We start from the raw sequence: 24,210 nt of genomic DNA, 5'->3' as shown, positions 1-24,210 counted from the left end.
AATATGCCCCATATGATATGATATTTTATTTGTATCACGCTGGTACACAAGTGTTTCACAGCGAGACAAGGCAAGGGAGGGGAACAAGGGAGATTGAGCCCTATGGGGCAAAAATGGGAATGGGGAAGGGCCCATGGTGAATGGGGAATTACCACCCCGCCAACCTTGGAATGGGGTGGTAATTCCGCCATTCACCATGGCGGACCCCGGCATGGACCATGGTGCTAATAGCACCATGGTTTAGCGCCGGGGTCGTAATGAGGCCCAATGTATTAATCCACTTAATTATATTATTTTGATTGGGAACAGTCAGAAATTCTCACACAATTCATCATCATATCAATAAATGCCTAAAGAAAATAACATTTTCATGAACAACTTCATGATCTACTGTTCCAGCTCAATGGTTCTCAACTGCAAAATACAGGGGAGACCAAGGGTACATTAAAAATATTGAGAATGTTGCTTGAGCTCATCCCCTCCCAGCAAACCACCAGATGAATGTCTGTCTGTCCAGCACATGAAGGGCAGGGACTTTGTTTGCACTTTCACACCTCTGCTCTGCCTGTACTCAATCAAAAAAGTGACAGCAGCATGTGTTTAATGATCCTTTTAAAGGAACAAAATTACATGCCTGAGTGATTCCAGGCATACAGTAAGAGCAACACTGACTGCCTGATTCATGGAGTTATTAGCGCTGAAAACGCAGATTTGCGCGCCTTTTTGCCCGAAAATCCGCATACTTCAAACAAGGATTTTCGGGCAGAAAGGCGCGCAAATCTGTGTTTCCGGCGCTAATAATTCCATGAATCAGGCAGATAATGGGCCTCATTACGACTCAGGCGTTAAGGGGTTAACGGCGCCGTAAACGGCACCGACCCTTAACGCCTGATTCCGAGGTCCCTTTGCGCCATGGTGAGTTTAACGCCTGCTTTTTGCAGGCGTTAAAATCCATGGCGCTAAAGGACCATGGTGCTAATTACGCCACCGTAATTTACGGTGGCGTAATTAGCGCCTTCCCCACTCCCATTATGCCCTATGGGGCAAAAATGGGAATGGGGAAGGGTAAAATGGGAAATGGGGATTTACCGCCCCACTCACCTTGGAATGGGGCGGTAAATCCGCCATCCACCATGGTGTAAACGTGGTTTACACCATGGTGGTAAGGGTACGACCCAGGTGGTAACTTACCGCCTGGGTCGTAATGAGGCCCAATGTATTTTGTAGAGGAAACTATTCGGCTTTGAGTGATAATTAATAAAGTATTCGGGCGAAGCTGAATGTCACAATTTCAGCTGGAATACGTCCGAAGATGTACTCAAAGCAGAATTTCAGTATACCCCCAAACAGGATACAATTAATTTAGCTGTGACTTACAAAATGTTGCACTCATGGCGCTGGGAAATGCTCTCTGATTTACACTGTGCACATGACACAGAAATAGAGAAAATGCTATGTGTTGTCATTTAAATGCAATCTCACTTGTCTTTGAATACATCGAAAGCAGGATATTTTTCACACGAACAGGCTAAAATATGCTATTCCTGTTCTGTTGATGATCATTTATCAGTCCCATGGCGCCGGCCATAAGAAAATGCGATGGGGTCTACTACATTAGATCAGATTTAACTTGGCTTTAAATATAGTGAGAAAGCAATGTTGTATTTTGCGCTAAAAATGTTAAAACAGTTTATGTGGAATATGCCCCATATGATATGATATTTTATTTGTATCACGCTGGTACACAAGTGTTTCACAGCGAGACAAGGCAAGGGAGGGGAACAAGGGAGAACACAAATAACAATCTCACTAGGCCCAGTGACATTGAGAACGTGCACGTGCTTTGAAGGGGGAGAATTGAAAGTGCGGAAAGGAAGAAAAACAGATACATTATTAAATAAATAAATAATAAAAGGCAACCAACAGTGGTAGTGCAGCCAGCAAGTGGCAAGTGCTGGGTTCAGGCAGCAGACAGGGTATATCTGAGAAGTGCAGGAAAAAGTGTGGGGGGTCTGTATGGTTACAGATATAGACCCCAGTGCAAAGGATTGCCAGAGGCAGTGCGGGTGGGTGGCATCGTGAGCAGGTACCTGGGCCCGGAGTGTAGGCCAGGTGGACTGTGCCGAGAAAGTGAAGATCAGCAGGGGAGAGGAGGGTTTTGAGATGCTTCCGGAACCAGAGATGGTTCTCCTCAAGTTTCAGAGCAGCAAGCAGGCTGACCCAAAGGGAGGCCCCAGCCGAAGACAGAGATCTTGCCCAAGCTTGTTTCTTAGAAAAACAACTGACATTGAAGGAGTTGGAGGTAGAGAAGCAAAGAGCTCGAGAGGGGATGTATTTACAGAAGGATACTTGAAGGTATTTTGGACTCATACCCCAGACAGCCTTGTGGACAATGCAATGATTTTGAATTTAATCCTTGCGTCCACTGGGAGCCAGTGGATAGATTTGAGGGCAGAAGAGATACAATGCCAGGGCTTGTGGCCAAGGACAAGTTTCACAGTCCTGTTCTGGATGAGTTGTAAAGGGCAGAGTGTAGAGGCAAATAGATTTAGAAAGAGTCTGTTACAATAGTCCAACCTAGAGAGAACCAGGGCTCTGGAGACAGTGAGCTTCTGGGGGAAGGAGAAGAAAAGGCACAGTACTTCTGAGGAGGTGCAGTAGGAAGTTTGACTTTTTACAGACATCACAGATATGGGCAGAGAAGGAAAGCATGGAATTAAAGATGAACCTGAGGTTCTTAGCCTCGCAGCTGGGTATAGGAGGAGGGCCAAGGGAGGCCGGCCAGAGAGTGAGGGGAAAGGAGGGTGAAGGTGTTCTGTTCAGGAGGATCTCCATCTTGCTGGCATTCAGGCAGAGATTGTTGGTGGCATACCAACCCTGAATGGCAGTTAGGCAATCAGAGATGAGAAAAGGAGAGGAGGTGGCCGAGGGAAGCCTGAAAATGAGTTGAGCGATCCCTCTAAGTCTGCTCATTCCTGGGAGTTAGCAGAGATATAGGTTTAGAGGTCCTATATCTAATTACATTTGGGGAATTTGTATACTCACATTGTAATCATTCTTAAAGGCACAGATCCCAGGAAATTCACAATCCCCTTCTGGTCTCTTTATCTCTTTCAACTCCAAACATTATCCAGGCTCAGCAATCATCCATTTGTAACAGGGTTTTACCATTTTCTTAAGCCTTCACAATCTCTGAGCTGTTCTGCCAATTCTATGCTTCTTCCTGCATATATAATGTGTAATATTTCTACAGTATAGGGCCTCATTACGAGTTGGGTGGTGCAGGTTAACTGCAGTGATATAACTGTATACCGCTGCATTACCACAATGTCCAATTATTAGTTGGGTCAAAACTTGGAGGATTCACCACCATTTATGAGCTTGAGGTAACTCTGCCAACTTTCTACCCAATTCTGCTGATACCCCCAATGAGTGCAATGGACCCAAATATATTATTTTTGTAATTTATTTTTTATTTTGCATTTTTAAAGTGCTCACACAGCCCGCGGGCATCAAGGTGCTGTTACAACACCCAGAGGTTTCTAAGCGCGGACCCAGGGATCGAACCTGTGTTGCTTCGTGTCGTCTTGCTTCCAAGGCGCGCACGTTGCCGTTAAGCTATCCTCCCAGGCTATGAGGACTAAAACAGCCTACTGCCATTTGTAAACCGTCAGTAATGCAGCCAGACCAAGTGAAGGTAAGGGTAACACCATTTTGTGGTATCTTTGTGGATTTACTGAAAATATACCACCAAACCTGTAATGAGGCACATTGTGACATTTCACTATTTCATTGGCCAAGTCTATCAATTGGCTTGCTTAATAGGCTGACACTTCAGAGAATACATCTATTGACTTCATAGGTTGATCACATTTCTGCACATGTGAGAAGGTGGGGACTGTACTGTTTGGGACTCATAATCATATTTCATCCATATCTCATTGGATCAATTATTGAATATCTTGTTTGGTCTCTGGTCGAAGAAGAGACTAATGGTTTCAGAATATATTTTCTTCTGGCTCTTAGTCATATTGATGTAAAGTTATGTAATACTTTGTGTTTAAAGGACCAAATACCATTACTTACGGTGCAGAGGCGATGCCCAGGATACCCGAGAGAATCTGGACAAGACTGGAAGGCCTATTCTGGAGGAAACATCTGACGCTCCCGCAATCAACACCAATGGCGTCGATTCGCAGAGAAATTAACATCGTATCACTTAGGGGAAGAGTCAAACTGAACACCCTGATGCTGCATCGGAAAATAAGACTATCCTCTGAGAAGATCTTCAAGGTACTAAATAAAGAGCTAAACAAAGGCTCCAATATCATTCTTTCTACATGGGAGCAAAGAAATAAAGAAATCCTTGCCGAAATAGGAAGCTCTTGGGAAGAACTGGAATGTAACCCAAACAAAACATCCAAAAAACTAAAGGAAATGGACTGGATCAAAACATTAGAAGATGCCTCGAAACATAAATCAGCCTTGTACCTACCGGTAAATCAACAAAAACAAAAAGAGCCTATGAGATACTTGTTAAAAGGTCCCAGCAAGCAAATTAGAAATACATACCTGAGGGCTAGGTTGGATCTTCTACACACTAAAGAAATGTTATTCATCAGAGGCCACGTCTCCAACAACCTTTGCAGATTTTGCAACAAAACAGAAACAGTTGAAACTGTGAAGCATCTTCTACTGTCGTGCCCTGAATTGTCCTCAAAAAGAATGACCCACATGGGACACCTCTTCGAAAACAGATAGTGCAGGGAAGAAGATTACTGGTGGAACATTCTGATGTCGGGCGACAACATCAAAACAGTAATCGCGGTCGGACAGTTCTTTCAGAGCATAAACTTGGCAAGAGAAGAAACAATCTGAAAACAAATTAAGAAAGCAACTCACACCGAGAATAACGAAAGGATCAAATGAAGGAAAATATTTTACACCTTTTGTAAAAACTGTGAAAAGAACAGTTTAATCAAAATAAAAAAAGGACCAAATATTGCTAATTCAAATGGCCTATTACATTTCTTTTTGTGTCAGTACAATAAACCATGAAAGTAGCTCTAAGAGGCCCCTTTGTGAAGTTTTCAAGACATGATTAGTGTGGGCAGCATCATATTGATTTTATGGTAAAGCTAATGTCAAGAGCTGAGACATGAAATATTCTGGCCTTTTGAAGCACTGGCCTGGAATGCAGATCCTCAGGTCATGTGGCCAGCACAGATTCGTATCAGTCCAGAGGACAATTTTTTAGGCCTAGTTAGAATGTTTAAATGTTTTTATTTGAGAACATTTCTTTTGAGATGAGACCATGGGTGGGGCATTCAATTAACTAGAGGCCTTGTATAAATAGTTCGTTGTTGTAGGGATTTTAAAGTGTTTGTTTGCTGAGAGAAAAATGTATCTATGTATCTACAGATGGCCAAGCTAATCACCTGGGAGCATTAGCTTTTTGTCAGGTTCCCTGGAAAAATCAGCAAAACTAGCATTGGCTAAGCTGCATTAGAATACAAAGCTGGCCATGCACATTTGAACAGTAATGTGTTCCCTCTCACATATAACTAACACTTAATACCTTTACAATAAGCTTTCATTTGCAGTGCATCACAGTATCCTTATGACATACATTATTGACAGGATAATCTACTTAGTTTGCATTACTGTTAAAGAAAACAAATATAGGAGTTAGATACAACATTATCTCAGGTGTTTCAAATGAGATAATTTAAAGTTAAAGCAAAGCAATTCACAAAAAATACTTCACTTTAAATTATATGCCAGCATTTAAAAATATTAAAGGGTTGTATGCTGTGATGTGTCATTTAAAAACACATGACAACATTTTGGTTTATGGAATTACAGTGAGTACATTAAGCTCTCGTTACATTTTAACAATGTTTTTCAGTTAATTGACCAACCAGCACTTGTTCTTTGGCTTTCTCACACAGTGCTCACTACTATTTGCTGGGAATGGTCTATTTATTAAATAGATGCAATACTGCTTTGCATTTCACAGGCTCCACATTTCTATATGTGTAGAGTTATGTACAGTATATTGTTACAATGTAGTAATATAGCATTTTTCAAAAAGTAGAACTTATTTTTTAAATGGACTTTCTGCATTTGTTGCTGTAAGTTAAAACTTCAGCAGAACCCAGACCTTAGTATCTCTTGTGTCTTTGCCTATGCAGTTTCAATATTGATTCAAAGTATGTGGGGGAAATTGGGGTCATTTATTGGCTTCATACCTCATTTGAGAAGGGTACTACCTACATTGTACAGACTTTCCTTTTATGATAATTTAATTAAAACACCATATATGTGAATGAATCAAAGTACCCTTCCATACTTCAGATTTTGGCAGTCTTTATTTCCCTCTGTTTCTTCTACAGGAGGATATCCAATATTTCCTTCTCCTGCGGGTGTTCTTCATAGCCACATATCATATCCTTCAGGGCCTAGTTGAATCGTTTGACAAGCCCATTGTTTTTTGGGTGGAAATTTGTGGCGAACATGCAAATTATCCACTCTTCTCCGATATCACCTTCATATATGCAGATATGAAGTTGGAGCCCCTGTCAGAAATTACACCACATGAATGGTATCCGAGATAGAGATTTTGGTGGTTTGGGAATCCAAAGGACCCCCAAAGTTCATGCCTATTCTCTTGAGAGGCCAACCAACCACTGGTAGTGGAATTAAGGGGTCTTTTGCCACCACATCTAACTTACCAGATGCTTGGCCAATATGGAAAGTCCAGCTGAATTCATTTATTTTTACACCCATCGAGGCCCATTACAAATGTGAGGACGTCTTGTCAGCTGTCTTGCTTGGTCATGTCTTCGTGACGTGTCAAAGGAATGTCATGAGCCAAGTCCTGTAGGGACCTCCTGTGGCAATGGGGCACAACCAACTTCTAATTCCTAGACTCACTGTGCAGTAGACCATATTTCCAGTACGCCTGCTTCTCTGCCTGCTCACGCAGCTAGAATGGTTACCACTAAATGATTACCAATCTGCTTGTGCCTCGAGAGGTCTGGAAGAGGGGATATAGAGCCAGTGTATGTGTTAGGCCTGTGACCAGTAGAGCCCACTAGAGGCAACTTTGTGTCAAATACCGTATCAGGATTGTGTTACACCCCAATCAAGAGAAAAGGGTGAGGTTTGACTAGGGACAAGGGCTATGGAAAGCTTTTGTCAGATGGGGCTGGGTTGAAGGGTCTGGGTTGGAGGCTGGGTTGGAGGGAGTAGGACTGACAAAGCCAGAAAGACCTATGAATTCAAAAGCATGCATATTTTCAATACACTGGCGTGGGGCTTGAACAGACATCACTTTTTCATGAGTGACTATTCCAAAGAACAGACTTTCACCTTTTTCACTTATAGAGATATAGTGATCACAGCATCCAGACCGGACACTTTCCATCATTTTTTTCCGACACCATTCACAGAAATTCAACTGCCACTGAATCCGCCCCACCAGCCTCTCTAAGGCAATTAATTGTTGTCAAACTCCCTCCAACTCTGCCCCATCTGAACATCCACCTGTTCTACAGACACTGAGCACATGCGCCCTGCGATTCCTGCCAAGAGGCTGTCCGCGTACAGCTGTCTGGGCCGCTGATGTCCGCAGACGTCATCATGTGACTCCACCCACAGACAGTGTTAAAGTGCTTTTCCAGTCCATTAAGGGTGTTTCAAGCAGAAACGTTACCCTCGCACAGCTGCCAGACCCATTCTACGTTGATCTGGCAACTTTTTACAACTTTTCAAGGCCTATTTTTGACTCTGTAGTCCGAGGACAGTATGACTGTCCGCTGAAGATTCCTCTAAAGGGACCCACCCATTACTTTTCCACATTCTTTTTATTAATTTGTTTTATTTCGGCATTTGGTTTATTTCAAACCTTTGCCACATATCAATGTACCAAATTATGATACATGTACAAATTAATAGCAAATCATTTAAAAATAATCTTTTAAGGAAACAATCATAGATCATACATTTCAGTTCAGAATAGAAATGAAGAGGAGAAAAAAAGGAAAGAAAACAAGAGAGGGGACAGCAACAAAAATACTTCTAAGACAGTAGAGCTAAGGGTCATATATATATGAACTTATTACCGGGGCTGTCCCATAAGAGCTCTCTCTCTTTTCGGCATCTACATTATCTTGTGGCCATAGGGGCAAGGAAAATATCTTTTGCAGAATTATTTTTAGAGCAATTTCGCATTCATTGTTTGAATGGCACCCACACAATCACCCAGATAGTTTGTTCTTAGATCTTTCACAATGGGACAGAGGAGGGTCAGATGTTTCAGCATTTAAATTGGACCATTACACCGATGGCATGCCATCTTGTCATTTTCCACCTGTATACCAGCATTAAGGACTTCTCCGGTATGAAACAGATTAAGCCTAAATCTCATAAAAAGGTTTCAATGTGCGTGACTAGGACATTTCGTCAAGTATTTTGGAACTCTATTTAATGCCTTAGATTCCGTTTTTAGGTATGAATATAAGGCAAACTTTGCTTTGTTTGATTGATTTGTAATCCAGTCCCCAAATCAGATATTTTTTTTAGCTGCCTCTGGGTTTGCTTTCAACAGGTCCTCTAAAACCCCTGCATTTTGCAGAATATCGGCACACCGTTTTGACCACAGATGTAAGGCCCAAACCACCCTTACACCTTCTTTTCCTTTAAGGATGTCAAACTGGGGGGGAAGTTTCCCATTACTATTTTCCAGTAAGACAAGGAATTCCAAGTCACAACTGCATATAAGGACAGAGGACCCAGTTTGTACCTTATTATTGACATAGGTACGCACTGAGGTATGTTTAAAATGTTCCTTCAGAAGGAGCCCTCTAGGTGTGACCAAATTTCCCAGGGCAAGCACAGCAAGCCTTCAGCAACATATGTCAGGATTGGGGAAAGTCTCTGCTTATAGAAATTGAGGATTGGCATTAGGGAGAACCTACAAATTGTTTATGAATCACCCTGCCTTGTGTTGTCAAGTTCCTCACCTTTGACTTCAACTCGGTCACTCGTTGAGCATCACAAACACTTGCACAGATCTCAATTCCCATGTACCTAAAGTCATTCAACTGGCATATCTCCTCGTTTTCCAAACGCCATGTGAAGTTGTTTTTTTTTCCTTACTCTCAGTAATACTAGAATGGCAGATTTGGAGACATTTATCTTTAGGCCTTTGGCTTGGGCGTAATTGCACAATATAATGAGTTGACGTTGGGTCTGGTCAGTCACAATCAAATTGTCTACATACAACAACCACCCTAGTGGGTCGCCATTTATCTTAGGTGGAAAAGAATCTTCCTCTCTCATCGCGGTCTTTATGTCCGAAACAAACAGATAAAAAAGGTTCTGGGGCCATTGGGCAGCCCTGCTTTAGGCCTCTCATAGTATGTATCTTTTTAGATAAAAGCCCCTCGCAGTTCAGTTCTACCTGCATTGAGGTATCCGTGTATAGGGCCATGATGGGGGATAAAATATCCGGGGGACCATTCCATTGAGCCAATTTTGACCAAAGCTGATTCTGGTCAATAATATCAAATGCCTGGGCAAAATCGACAAAGGCAATGTAGGTTTTCTTACCCTCATTCAAAGTTCTGGCTTTGAGGATTTTCATCAGTAGTACATTTAATCTGCAGCCGACCCCCTTAACACATCCAAATTGTCTCACATCAAATTGTCTCAATTTAAGCACCCATATCTTTAGTCGGGTCAGCACTAAGGATGCAAATATCTTGCCCAATACATCCAGGAGAGCAATCGGGCGGTAGTTCTTTGGGTCCAGACGAATGCCCTTCTTAAATATCGGAATAACTACTGCCTTTTTCCAAGAGTCTGGGATCTCTCCTCGGCCCAAGATCTCTGTGAAGAGCCCTGGAATTACTAGCATTTTTAATCAAGTCTGTGATCTCTTCTTTTGAGATGTTCAGGTCCCAAACCCTCTTTATTTGTGTGGGCGTAACACGGTGCACTAGGTTTGGTGATTTCTCATATAGAGCCCCAAAGAAAGCCACCCAAACATCCTCATTTAATGCACTTATCTGGATGGTCCTCTGGGAGCCCCCTGTTTCATTTAAGAGCAGCCACAAACTCTGCGAATCATTATTTAATAAAGCTTTTAACATTCTTTCTGCATAATTTTGCACCATAGTGGCTTCTTACGAGCTTCACCAATTTTTTTTTTATTTTTGCCTTCATTTTCTTACTCAGTTATCTCTTTCTGGATTGACTTAGCGAGGTAGCTGTTTAATGTATTGTCTTTGCTTGCACTTTTTTGTGACTATCTCCTCATCGTGATTATGTTCCCTGCAACGGGATGTGATGGGGGAGTTTTAGAATGTTAGTACGATTCATCCTATAATAATCGTTGATAGATAGCATTATTTCCAGGTATAGTTTTTGTGTCGCTTTGCTATTACCAGGAGAAATTAGGTGCGTATTTGGATTATGGCCCTCTTGGTATTTATGCAGCTGGGTAGTAGATGCCTTTGCTGTTTCAGAGGCGTAAATCTGCACACCTTCCCAAACTCTTTGTATCCGGGACCTCCAGTAGTATCTTTTCAGGGATATATGTTCCCTCTCTATTCCTCTTTCTTGATGAAAGTTTCTCAATTCCCTTGATCCACCTGATTTTTCCCTTGTAGATCTCGGGATCGGCCAAAGTGGTGGTGCAATTATTTCTCGAGTAGTCACTCTCTCTGTTAACAATGTGCGCTTATCTTCCAAAGTTACAAACCGTGTGGCTGGCTGTCTCGTTATTGGGAATATTGATTGTGGAATCCTTTTGGGTTTGGGTGGAGGGGGCTGCGGCTCCATGGACGCTGTTCTTTTCTCTACACGCCTGTTCATTGTTTTCTAGTTCATAAACGGACACATCCAAGATATCCAGGTCAATCTGGGCATCTGCTCCAGGTTGATCAGAGTCTGTTGGTTTTGTGTGATTTTAGATCTTTCTCTTTCCTCACATGATCACATTTTTTTTGATGCCATTGCTGAAGTCTTGACTTCAATCTCTGACCCAGGGTTTTGTAGGTTTCTGATGAAGCCAAGGGCACTGTTTGATTTGGTTGATTTTTAATTTGGTATGTTCTTTGTTTTTTTCTGTTGTTGCACATATGCAGGGGTTGCATTGGTCTAAGCCACCCTCTTCTTCTTTTTTCTCAAATAGAAGATCTCATAGTTGTTGCTTTCACCCTGCTCCTCTTCAGTAGACACAGGGACCAAAACCTCAATCTCATCTGCCTCCGGTAGCACAACAGCTCTGTTACACCCTTCAACAAGTATGGGGTTAGCTGTGATAACCGACCGGGGCAGTCCAATGCAGGTTAAATCACCCAAATGGGAGCCCTCCATCTCAGCGCTGTTGGCGTGTAGATTGTTGTTTGTTGTTTTTAGAGTCCTGTATCATCTGCTGAAGGGCTCAAGAGAGCTGGGTTGGATTCCAGGGGTTGACGTGTGCATTTCTTTCTAAGCCCCTTTTGTCAATTATTTAGCTGGCTCTTTCCCACACTTCAAGATCTCTCTTGCTGCTTCTAATTGCAGCTTTTTGTTCACCCCCATTTCAGCCATGTGGTCACACAGCAGTTTTTGTAGCAGGTTTTCAGACTCGCCCTCCCCCTCTAGACACCTATGCAACACATTAACAAAGGTTTCAATGTGGATCAACTTAGAGTGTGTCATGGGCAGCAGAGTTGCTTGGTCTTTGTAGCTATCGTTGATTGCTTCATAGAGCTTCACGAAAAGTGCAAGTGTGATTGTCAACGCCGACATAAAACTACACTGAGTTTGAAGATCGTTCGGATCATCTCTATTGTTTGCTCCATGGGGGCTTTTTTAATGGCAAATATGCCAGCATTTACTGAAGCGCTGGTGTGCTGGTGTTGGTCCGACAATGAGGAGGAATCAGAGTCAGAGTCCAGTGAGACATTCAGAGCTCTACAGGGTTGAGTAAGCCCTCCGCTGACCCTGGCTCTTGACCCCCATGGAGCTCCTTCCATAGTGCCGGTTGAGGTGACTCAATGTGTGGGTCTACCGTGCTAAGTCTCGATTTTGCAGAGACTTGTTTTTGTTGTTTTCAATTTACAGTGCGATTGAATCAATAGCCTTTATTTATTGCTCTTGGGTTAATAGCTGAAGGGCAGCGTACTACCCTTGGAAGCAAGACGACACGGTGCAACACAGGTTCGATCCCCGGGTCCGCGCTAAGAAACATCTGGGTATAAGCACATTTATAAATAAACAATCATATCACATCATATTAAACGTGCATTCACTGAATTCAGCTTACCTCCAGCACGGTCAAAGCTTTTGGTGCATGATCATACACCCTAGTTCGAGGTATAGTAGATTCTCATTTGTCATCTACACACCTTCTCCTTCTTTTTTGGGCCGAGTTGCTGAATGGCGTTGGTAGTGTCGCTGGGGCATTTACCAAGGTCTTGCCTCCCACCGTACAGCTAGGTCTCTCCTGTGCACCGGGTAACGAGAATGTAAAGACCGCCCCAAGGGTGCCTCAGTTGAGGTTGCAAACTCTTCAAGCAGGGTTTCATTTTCTAAAAGGATTCGATCAGGAAGGTCTTTGAAGGAAGGATCCGCTGCCCCTTCATCGGCCACCATTATCCGCAAATTACTATATGTGGTCTGTGGGGGTTGTGGTGCCTGTGTTGAAGTGAGTGATTAAGTAATGGGTGAGGAGGAGCTTGAAGTGCCTCATCCAGCGATAGTCCATGAGGCGGGGGTTGAGGTTGTTTCCCAACCGAATTTAGGTAGCCTAGCCTATTCACCCACTCCGGGGGCCTCTAAAGCTGAGTCTGGCATGGAGGTCTTTGTTTCAGAGGGCAGGGGACCAAATGGCTGTAGGGGGATCTCTGAGCCGAATTCGTGGACAATAGCTGTGGTCGAGAACTGGGCGGTGAATGGTGGTTCCCCAGCTAAATTTGCCTCGACAGGCTGTTTATACTTAGTGCTCAATGATGGTAAAAAAAGTTGTGACTTGCGGAGTAAATGATGAAGGAGAAACCAGTGGAGTTTACCTATGTCCGTTTGAGCCTTTTGGAGTGCTACAATGGTAGGGTGAGAGGAGGCAAGGGAGCTAACAGGGGGGGATCTCTGAATACTGACAGAGACACCAGACCTCCCCCCGTTTTCTGAGCAGGGATATTGGCCACACACTCTTTGGCAGAACCCTCTCCCTCTACCGCCATATTGTGCTCAAGTAGCACAAGCAGTAGCTGCCCCCCCATGCTTGTTCATCTCACATGGTCATCCTGTGGTGGTTTGTCCCTTGCAAATAAGCAGACTTGTCTTCTTGTCCTCTGTCCTCCAATTGCAGCTCCAGACGATAGGACAGTATGTTCCGTTTGCATGATGACTGCAGTGGTATCTCCCACTGGGAGCGCTCATCCACCTTTGGACAGCCTTGGACTACCTCTCCACCTCTACTATTGTGATTGTAATCCTCTGTAGTGATACTCAGGTGGACAATTGAGTGGGGGAGAGCAGTCAAAGGTTCATTCGCCACTGCCACAGTCCACCGAACCCCAAACACTCAGCACGCACTCTGCAACGCTCTGCTATGGAACAGTGCTTTTGTGCTGAGTCTGAGTCTGCCTCCAACAGACCGCCTCCAAAAATGGAAAGAGCAGACAGACTCTGTAATGCTCGAAGCAGTGGAATGTTGCAATCCTCAGTGGCAAACACTCAGCACTTTCCTCTTTCCCCACTCTGGCTATCCAGAGGGACATCTTCCAGCACCTGCTTTTCAGAAATGTCTTTTTGGACAGTGGACAGCATCATGGCATCTGCAATGACCACTTCTGTTCCCCGACCTCCCCCACCATCACCATCACCATCTGGAGGGCCTGGAGAGGGGAACAGGCGTGATGATGTAGAGTATGATCAAGAGGAAGACGAAGATGAGGTAGTGGAAGTGCCTACCTCCATTACCCAGAGTGAGTCCTGGGTGCAGCGGTTCTTTACTCATTCGGGACCACATCAATGAACCGCCACGTTCATTCTGACCACCTGTTTGCACTGAGAAAGGCTGTTCCTTTCTCAGTGAGGAGCAGGCTATATTCCTCTGCGCCATCTTCTTCAACCGCTCCTGCCAGCACACAGGGTACACCTGTGGAGCAGAGGATCCCACCAGCCACCTGGCAGGCCATACAGGATGCTATTGATCCTTACCTTTCAAGGGTCACAGTGTGCAGAATGTATTGTGAAACACAGCTCTGCAGGGGTGAACATTTTTGCAGCGCTTTTGAGGCAGTTGTCAAAGAGCACGAGAAACAGTGCACCCTACCTTAAATTTAAGGCATACCCAACATCTTCCCCTGTCCACCTGCCCCTCCATCCCTATGGTTGGTGCCCCTTCCCTCACTTCTCTTCCCCACCTAACTTCCCTCTCCTGCAAAAGAAACCCGAAAAAAAGAACAGTTCCTTCAGGAGCTACCTTTCACAGTAAAAAAATAAAGTGGAAAAAAATGTTACAGGCCCCTGTGCAGCCTGCATAGTCCACGGACAGTGCGGTAGTCTGCATACATCTAAAAAAATTCCATAGGTGGGACAATTGAATTAATGTTAATTGTTTTGCGTTCAAAAAGGAGGGCTCTTAAAATAATCTTTTTTTGTGTTTTTGTCTTTTATATTTTTAAAATTTGTGTTATTTACAAACTGAATCAAGAAAACATTTGACTCAATTTCATTATTTCTTCTGACTTTCACAAAAACTGTTTCAGAGCATTTTGAATGTTTTCCACAAAAAACTGATTACCCACATTATATGACTTCAGCTCGCTGAAAAATGGAACCATCAACTTTAATGTTCTCATTATGAAACAATGTCATACCAACATCTCAAACAAAGGCACACACATCTTTAATGACGTTGCACCTCACTTTTTCCATTTGCAGACCTAATAAACTGGAATGCATCCACATCTGTCTCTGCGCAATGCATGAAAAAAGAATTTTTGAATTAGGAAACATTTCCTTCAAATTTCCGAATTTGTTCTTCATAGCAAACTGCAGTCATATTCCAGTCACATTGCCCAAACGTTCCCACTACAATGAATGATAATAAGGTTAAAATGTTTCAATTGAACCATAATGGCACAAAATGGGAGCAAGTCTGCCCACTTCATGACTCGCATTCCATACCAGAACACTTCCATTTCACGGAATACAAGATTTTTGGTTATTCCACAATGCTCATCATACACCTTCAACCAATGGACCCAAGAGTCCCGCAAACACTCTGCCTGCTGAAAGACATTTCCATGGTCATTTTCAATCCTCTCATAACTCCTACTAACAAAACTCCTTTACCCTCTTTTCCTCTACACCACACCCAGGAACCCTGATTGGCTGATCTCTCGCTGTCCACTGACACCACGACTCTCTGTGATCTCTGCAGTCCCTTTTCCAGGCCAGGCATCATCAAAAGAGCTGTATATGGCACGTGCTATCCATGTACTGCCGCAGTGTCCGAGGAGGACAGATCATCCAATTGAAGGGGGTGGGGAGGTTTACACTTAATTCAAACATTTTATTGTACAATGGAGGCTCTTAAAATAGTCTTTATTTCACTTTTTAAGTTTTGATTTTTATTTCCTAAAACTACTTAAAAATGTTTTAATATGCACTATACATCTTTTTTCACATTAACTTTAGCAGTGCATTTTGAATAGTTTGGGGTACGTTACTCCACTAAAAGAAACCTCTGATTCCCACAATCAGTAAAATTCATTCCAACACACCGAACATTGTTTGCAACATCCACATTAATGTTTTCATTTTGAAAAATACATAATTCAAAAAAGCACATACACCTTTATTTAGAAGGTGCCTACCTTATTCTAGTTGTGCACAAAACACATTTGGACATGTCCACAGTTCACTTGGATGCATTTCTGAAAAAATAACCTTTGCTTATGGAAATAGTTCCATTAAGCCTCGGAACATATCTTTTAATGCAACTGGCAAATATAGTGGAGTAACGTACCCCAAACTATTTCCTCCACAATGAGCAACAATAATATGTATGGAATGGAAAGGGTTGGCACTGTTAAGTACTTAAATTAACTCCTTGAGTTACAAAAATGCCGATTCAATATTTAGGGCACACCTTGAAACCCTGGCACAGGGTGTAAGTGAACAATACACACAAAGGATTCAGAACCTAATCTGATCCTAGGTGTGCTGCCCCTTGCTCTCCAATATGAGTTGCTCCAACTTTGTATAGTGTAATTACTTCAATTTCCAAATCATCACTCTGCTGTCACTTGTTAAAATCATGACGATTGTTGTTATCTTCTGTTTTATTGCTGAGGCTTGGGCATCATGCAATCAATCAGCGCCTATAGATTTGTTATGACAATGCATTTCGGACATGGTCCTTTGTCAGGGCTCTTGGCGCTCTGATTAGACTTTAACATAATATATACAGCATACAACATAAACCATAAACCACACATCCGTATGTTTTGAATGTTTCAATCACATTTAACCGCATGAGGGTAATATCAATAATACCCAATCGCCATTAAATGTATCGTTTTTGTCACCAACATTCGGTTCAATTCAATATTACATAGTTCATAATTGTGTTTCACGGTTGTTTGTTTCAAAACAAAATCATAACATGTAGATTCAGATATCCAGTTCAGATCAGCCAGAGTTATTGTGTAAGTCCAAACATGTTATATCTAAATATAAAGATAAGGTCACATACCATTGTTGCAGGTTTCAATTCACCAGGTGTGTATCATCATTGGTAAGCGGAAAAATATAATCATTAATTGCACGTGAGTATTTAAAACGGGCATCCAATGTATTCAAATATTTAGTTTCAAGACATATCATGTACCTTGACTGGCTATACCAGCCTCCCTCCTTTGTTGATGCTCTGTGATGCCTCAATATTGCATATTCACGGTTGACCTAGAAAGAGTCACTGTGTTAATTAATGTGTGCCCCTCGTGTCTAGTTATTCATTTGTTATCATCTATTGTCCCTTACTTACCTATATCAACCATCAGCTGCTCGCTCGTCCTGTTTCGCGAAAACCTGTGTCCTCGTTAGACACCGGTTTTCACTGCTTGGGTTGTGTTGCTACGCAAAGCGCGCGTGCGCCGATGCATCGCGGACGCTTACTTTCCTTTTTTCGTGCTTGCCGCACGCCAGCTCTCCTGACAATAACTCTATTAAAGTGACAGTATCGTTATAGGCATTGCCGCTCTTAATGTGAGCTAACTGTTATTGCAAGCTCAATGTGATTGTACTTACTGCTGCTCCTAATGTGAGCTCATTATTTTATAAGCTCGGTATATCAATTCTATTCTTAAAATAGTAACAATGTGTAACATTTAAATTATATGTTTGTAAGGACGTTACTTCTACAAAAATCTCGTGATTGTGTGAATTCCATATCAGTTCTCCGTTAATGGGTTATATGTGGTTCAATAGCAATGTTGACTATACTAAGTGCAGATACCTCATAAAGTAAATATTCATTAGCGTACATGTACATACAATCCGCAGTAGTTTCAGTGACCACTGACTTACTGACTTGGGAGGCCGAGACAGGAATGACATTCCTGTCTTGGGTCCTGCTCAAGAACCAGTTCTGAACAGGAATATCCCTCATTTAAAACACTGCACTACTTCTTCACCTTCATCACCCTGTTATGTACAGGTCCCCAATATACTCGTCTATCATATGCACTGTTCAGAGTTCTTGTTGTGTTATCCTTTAGTTGATTCACAATTATTGTATATTACAGAAAACACTTATTTCTTCATTAATTCCACCAGGCTTTTATGAGTCCAGTCTGTCTATCCAATAAGATTCTCTTTGATTAAGTCTCTTGAAGACATCCTCGTGTCTATCTCTCGGTTTGATTACTTCCAGGACTTGAATCCTGATTTGGTTGATGTTATGTTTTTTTTCTTCACAATGCCTTGCTACTGCAGAATTTTTGTTGTTGGTGCGTATGTTAGATCTATCTTCATTCCATCTGAGACGACCAGATCTTGTTGATTGTCCTGCATAGTACATACCACAAGGGCATTTCATGGCATACATTATGTTTATCGTATCGCAGGTTGCAAAACTCCTTAATTTAATTTTTTCTCCTGTGCGAGGGTGATTTATGATATTTCCTTTGGTGATGAAATTACAATTACTGCAGTGTAGGCATGGATATGTGCCTGTTCTGCGGGTAATAGGTTGTTGCATCTTCGGTCTTGTTTTTACCAGTCTGTCTCTCAGGTTTCTGCTCTTCTTGTATGCGAAAATGGGGTTATCTTCAAATAAGTGCTCTACTCTTGAGTCATTTCTCAATATCTTCCAATTTTTGAGTACTGCTGTTTTAATTCTACTACTCTGCAAGGAGTAAAATGATACAAATACCATTGGTGCTTCTGTTTTCTTGAGATTACTGCCCTCTTGTGATTGAGGTGTCGATAGTGTCAGGCATTCTTTTGCTGTTGTTATCTCCGTCTCTTTATATCCCCTGGCCAAAAACTTCTTTCCCATTGTTTCAATCTCTCTTTTGCATAGAATAGGATTGTTAACAATGCGTTTTACTCATCTCATTTGGCTATATGGTAAATTTCTGAACAGGCTTGGCTGGTGAAAGCTAAGTTGGTGTAGCAGGTTGTTCCGGTCTGTCTCTTCATGATAAATGTTAGTTACATATCTTCCTTCATTAACAGATATGGCTACATCTAAGAAATGGATTTCAGTGGAGGAACTCTCATGAGTTAATTGTATCCTTTTGCCAATGGTATTCAGATACAAGAAAAATTGCTGTAGTTTATCATGTGATTCAGTCCATATCCCAAAGATATCATCTATATATCTTGACCATAACGCTAGCTCCCCTTTCCAGTTTGTTTGTGTTAATATGTGATCTTGTTCAAATTTATACATGAAACAGTTGGCATAAGTGGGGGCCATGGTGGCCCCCATTGATGTTCCTGAAGTTTGGAGATAGAATGTATTTTTGTACTGTAGGTAAGAATTTTCGGCAATAAACTCCAGCAGGACCATGATAAATTCATTTATTACTCTCATTTCTCCTTCCTCATTCATAAGAAACCATTCTATCGCTTCTTGTCCCATGTCATGGGGGATCGATGTATAAAGACTCATAAATAAATTACTACATGTACAACACATGTATGTAAAGGTCATTGACAACACCCGAAAAGGTTTATGTTGTGCATGTGAAAGTGTTTTGATATTTAACAAGTGTACTCATGTACATAACAAATCAACGGTACAGCTTCCGTCTGTGAGGGGTAGCCTCTATGTATGGGTAGTGGCTACAATGTCAGGGATGCGGCTACTGGCCATTACTGGAAGGGACAAAACATTGCGTTGAGGTTGCCATGTCCACCAGGGACTGCCTTTCTGGTAAAGGTGTTCCTTATAACCATACATTTCTCAAGGAACACAAACGTGGTGCTGCCTTTACGGTCACACAGTTTCATTTTTGCTTTCTGTAGCCTGCAATGGAAAGCGAAGAAGGGATTCTATCCAACACCCGTCTTCCTTTTCTATGGTGGCCATCTTGAAAAAAGATTTGTTTTCTTTAGCATGGCACGTCGGAGGCGTTCTGGTTGAAGACAAAATATCCTCTTTCTTGGTAGCACGGGTTACTGCTGTAAAATCTCTATTGCTTATGGCATTCATCCCCCACTCTTTGGGGATGAATGGGGGTTAATGATCCAGATATGTCGGTATGCACTCTTGCTTATATTGTGTTGCAGGCTTGCCCTGTGGAGTTCTGTGCCGGAAATTTTCCATTTTCAAGTTCGTACAAGAATATACAATGTACCTCCGCACTATCATCCAGTTCCACATGTCATTGTGAAGTGCGTATGACTTTTCAAACACGCCCCCATGCTGTGCGCTAGCATATGATAATGTCGAATTCTTCGGAAGGTGGGCAGTTACTTCAAATGTTCCTTTACAGTAGTATGCTTATGTGTTACTATTAGAACCCTGATAAATGTAGTACAACATTTTTGTTAACGTACTGTTATGATGTATTTACACTACTAAAAACCTATGGCATTCAGTTAAAAAAACTTTGTTAAAGGGACGTTATGGTTACGTTGCCCTCTGAAAAACCTGTAAAATTCCATGATATTTGTGATGTCATCTTTGATGTCCTGGGTGTTAGTCTTAGCAAGGCACGTAGATGCTGCGAGTTATGGTTGCTGAACTTACCATAATGGGGGAATGTGCAGTGTTTTTTGGTTTCACTGTGAAGTATAACATCCCGTTAACAAAGTTTTTTTACTGAATGTACATATATATATATATATATATATATATATATATATATATATATATATATATATATATATATATATATATATAGAGCAGGGAACGAAAACAAAGGGGCTAAACATGTGATGTGGTCAGTGATGTCATCAGTTACATTTGAGATACATCTTTCATGTTCTGGGTGTGACTGTTAGCAGTGCACAGTGGTGATGGCAAGTATGGGGGCTCAGTCTGCCATAACTGGCGAATTTCTGGGGTTTTTCGGTTTTAATTTGAACCATAATGGGGAGGGCGGACATTTTTTTTTTTAGTGAAGTGCACAGGTTTTTCGTAGGGCAACTTAACCATAACATCTCCTCAAAAAAGTTTTCTTTGTAGCGAACATATGAAAATATATATATGAAGCGTTCCCGCTACTTAACCTATAATAAGCTTCTCAATAAGCATATTCTATATTTTAACAATTCAGGCATTCATCACCTGCTCACATGAAGCAGCAAACAATTGCAGTGCTCTGCGCTTCAAAATGTTTATATTTACAATCCTGGAGATGAAAGTAAAAAAAATGCATATGTGCATATATAGCACAATTGTGTCACTCTTTCATAAAATAAGGGAAAAGCAGATTTAAATAGATCTGTAGACCATTTTTAAGTGACACTTAGTGGCTGCCAGTTTAATATAATGGCAGCATATGTATACATCACAACATCACCCATTACAATGTATAGGTGCTTCTTATATCTTTCTTTTTTCCTTTACATTCTGTGACCACCACTTATCCCATTATAAAACTCAAACTACAAGTCCCAGAATGCAAAGAAAAACACAACTGAACTTCAAGATTCAAAACTGTGACATGTATATCAAACTAACATATAAAATGCTGTGCTTTTAAAAATATTTTTGAAGCATTTTTAAGCAAGTTAAAAAATGCATATCTGCATTTACAGCAGCACTGTGTCACTTTTTCATAAAAGAAAATAAAAGCAGATACAATAGATCTGTACACCATTTGCAATTGTCACTGTGTGCCAGTTTAATATATTGATAGAACATGTACACTCCCTAACATAACCCATTCCAATTTTCAGCTGCTCATGCAGTCCTACTTTTTTCTCTACATTATGTGACTTATTCTGCAACTTTCAGAATGGGAAAAGTGGAACTACAAGTGGAACTACAAGTCTCAGAACGCAAACAAAATATTTAGGACTACATAAAAACCTAAAGATAAGAATGCATCATGTTGCAAAGTGTGCATATACTCCTAACATATTCCACACACCAACTGCCATTTAAAAGTGAACTACAAATCTTTTCCATCAACTTTTGTTCTCTTTTATGAAATGTTACAGAGCCTCTATAAATGCACATAGCATTTCTTACCTTTCATGAAAATGCTCCTAAATGCAACCATTTTTAACCAGTCACCAACGGCATTAACCTTTCCCCAACCACTCCTCTGTCCTTTATAAATATGAATCTTGCTTACTAGTACTTCGCCATTAACTTATTTTTACAATTACAGGAAAGAAGCTCATCACTGAAATCAGCAACCGGGAAAACGAATACCCTTCGCATCCAACAAAGTAAGTACATTAATGTACCATATATGTGTATGTAATTACAGCAGCACAGTTCCATTATATATTACCCCAGACTACTCTTTTCAAACAAACATTTATTTCACTCTAGCCCATTATATTCCAACATTCATACTCTTACTATTCAAATCTACACACACCATTGCAACACTCACTCTGTTCCTCAAAACAGCACAATCACCTGACAGATTCAATCACACCACCACTGCCTTACTCACTCACCCAACACAATAACACTTCTGTAGACACTTACTCTCACAACCTTCCCAACCACACCTAATATACGACCTCACAATCAAACAACACTCTATTCATCTCTACAATCACGCCCACAAATCCATGCACCATACATGGATATACATTTCACCACTTTCCAATGCAAACTTTCTCTTTTCCCTACAGACACAAGAAAATGCCTACTAAACAGCAACTCTGTAGAAAAGAAAGAAAAAGTAGAGCAGATAAGACTAAAACTACACCACATAGACATTGACCACTAAAACAATGTATAGAAAACATTAAAACAAAAGAGCCAGTAACCTTACTGAACAGAACTAAACCAGCCACAACTGAAGAAGGTAAGGCCCCTCTTGCAAAAACAAAAAGTAAAACATTATGTACACAGAAAAGCAAACCTACTAACAGCATTTACCCCTCTACCAGTGTTAATATAGTCACAGTAAAGCAATCCAGAATTGTGCATGTTTTGAGTTATTTCTCAGTAGTGAAAATGTTGCCAGAGATTTACATTTCCAATGCTTCCAAGAGTATTGTGGCATTGATTATGACCGAATGCTTTGAAAATAGGTTGGCCTTTCACTTGTGTTAGCTGTAGGAGGTCTCTAAAAACAATAACATGTTTTTTCTCCAAACAGTTCTTCGTAGTTGGTTTTTAGGACTTCTTGCATTCTGTGATGAATTAAAGCCAACATGAGATTGGAAACCATGCTTACTTCATCTATAAGGAACACGTGTTTTGATTTTCTACAGGGAGGAGTAGTAGTCAGTGTAAAGCTACACCTCCTATGGTGTAGGCAGCTAAACCTGTGGGGGCTGTTACTACAGACGAAAGGCTGTTGTTTGTTAAGTTTTGTAGAAATTTGCTGATTATTTTAAGAATGTTTTACCAGAACCACTTACATAAAGGAGAAGAGGTTTATAATTTGTACAGATACAGGTTTTAGTTTCATGTTTAACCGTTGTTCAATTTCTTGAGTGACTTCTAGATACATTGTGACTTGTTCATCATTTAGCTGAGATTCCAGCAGTGACAAGTCTTCCTCAGATTGTTTATATTGATACATGGTACTTTCTACCTCTGTCATGGCTATATTTGCTTCATTTAGAATGAGTGGTTCCCCAGGTGGGTCTTGGTTGACTTCCCTCAGGATTGTTTTTGTCTAGTTGAGCTTCAATTTCTTTCTCTTCTTGCAGTTCAGTGTCCAACATTTGTTTTGTATTGTTTGAAATTGTCATTTGTTGTGCTGCTTTCATTTGCTTTGAATGCAGCTTCAAATGAGTAATATTCACCTAATAATTGTTTTCTTTTCTCCAAGGTTTAAACGTTGGAGTAGGGCCCTGTAATACAGTTCTCTATGTTATGGAGATTTAAATGATAACTTTATCTGATTAATTAGACTGGGTTTGATGAGTTTCACTAGGCTTCCTTCACACATTGAGACTGAATATTTGCCAGTTGTCTCATTTGGTGTGACAAGTCTTTGTATGTGTAGTTTTGGACAATGTTGTACATATGTTTTCCAAAGCAGTACTTCTGTTTGCGTAGTTTGTGTCAATTAAATTGTTTTTTTTTTAAAAAATAATGTCCTGGCTGTTGGGATCAATTGTGGCTATGTTTTCCATCTATTGGTAGTATTTCAGTACTCTTTTTTGGGATGAAGCAGGTCCAAGGTTCAGCCAGACAACGTGTTCAGATATGCCATATAAGGCTGTTCCTGGTAAAAGGTCTGCAGCTTCGTAGCACCCACATTCTCGATGGGAGAGCATTTTTACATCAACTTAAAAAATGTGAGGAATCTGTTTTGAGGTACTTTTCACTTAGAACTCTGCGCCCTCTTTATCTTGTACTACAGTTTGAAAGGTCGCATGGAACTAGGGTAACAATGGAGTCTTTGATTCCTCTACTCCATTAGGAAAAGACAAAATAGAGGTTGGTTACCCTTAAGAAGTGCTCATGCGCCCGGAAGAAATTATTGAGAAATCCATTGATTGGAAAAAATCACACGACTTCAATTTGAGATTAATATTTGTCAA

At 41.1% G+C, this 24,210-nt stretch overlaps 1 protein-coding gene across 5 annotated transcripts in view; it reads left to right on the top strand.

Annotated features, from left to right (window-relative positions):
* KHDRBS2 (KH RNA binding domain containing, signal transduction associated 2) overlaps window positions 1-24,210 on the top strand; it is a 2,055,883-nt gene that overhangs the window by 1,733,416 nt on the left and 298,257 nt on the right. For all 5 annotated transcript variants that reach the window (XR_011260416.1, XR_011260414.1, XR_011260412.1 and 2 more), the window contains one exon: window positions 21,861-21,921. The gene's annotated coding sequence lies outside the window, so the exon portion shown is untranslated. The remainder of the gene's footprint in view (window positions 1-21,860; window positions 21,922-24,210) is intronic.

Source organism: Ambystoma mexicanum, chromosome 4p, assembly GCF_040938575.1.
Source record: "Ambystoma mexicanum isolate Mex_15411 chromosome 4p, UKY_AmexF1_1, whole genome shotgun sequence".
NCBI classification, from domain to species: domain Eukaryota; kingdom Metazoa; phylum Chordata; class Amphibia; order Caudata; family Ambystomatidae; genus Ambystoma; species Ambystoma mexicanum.
Note: the sequence above shows the minus strand (reverse complement) of the source record. Positions and strands in the feature narration are given on the sequence as shown.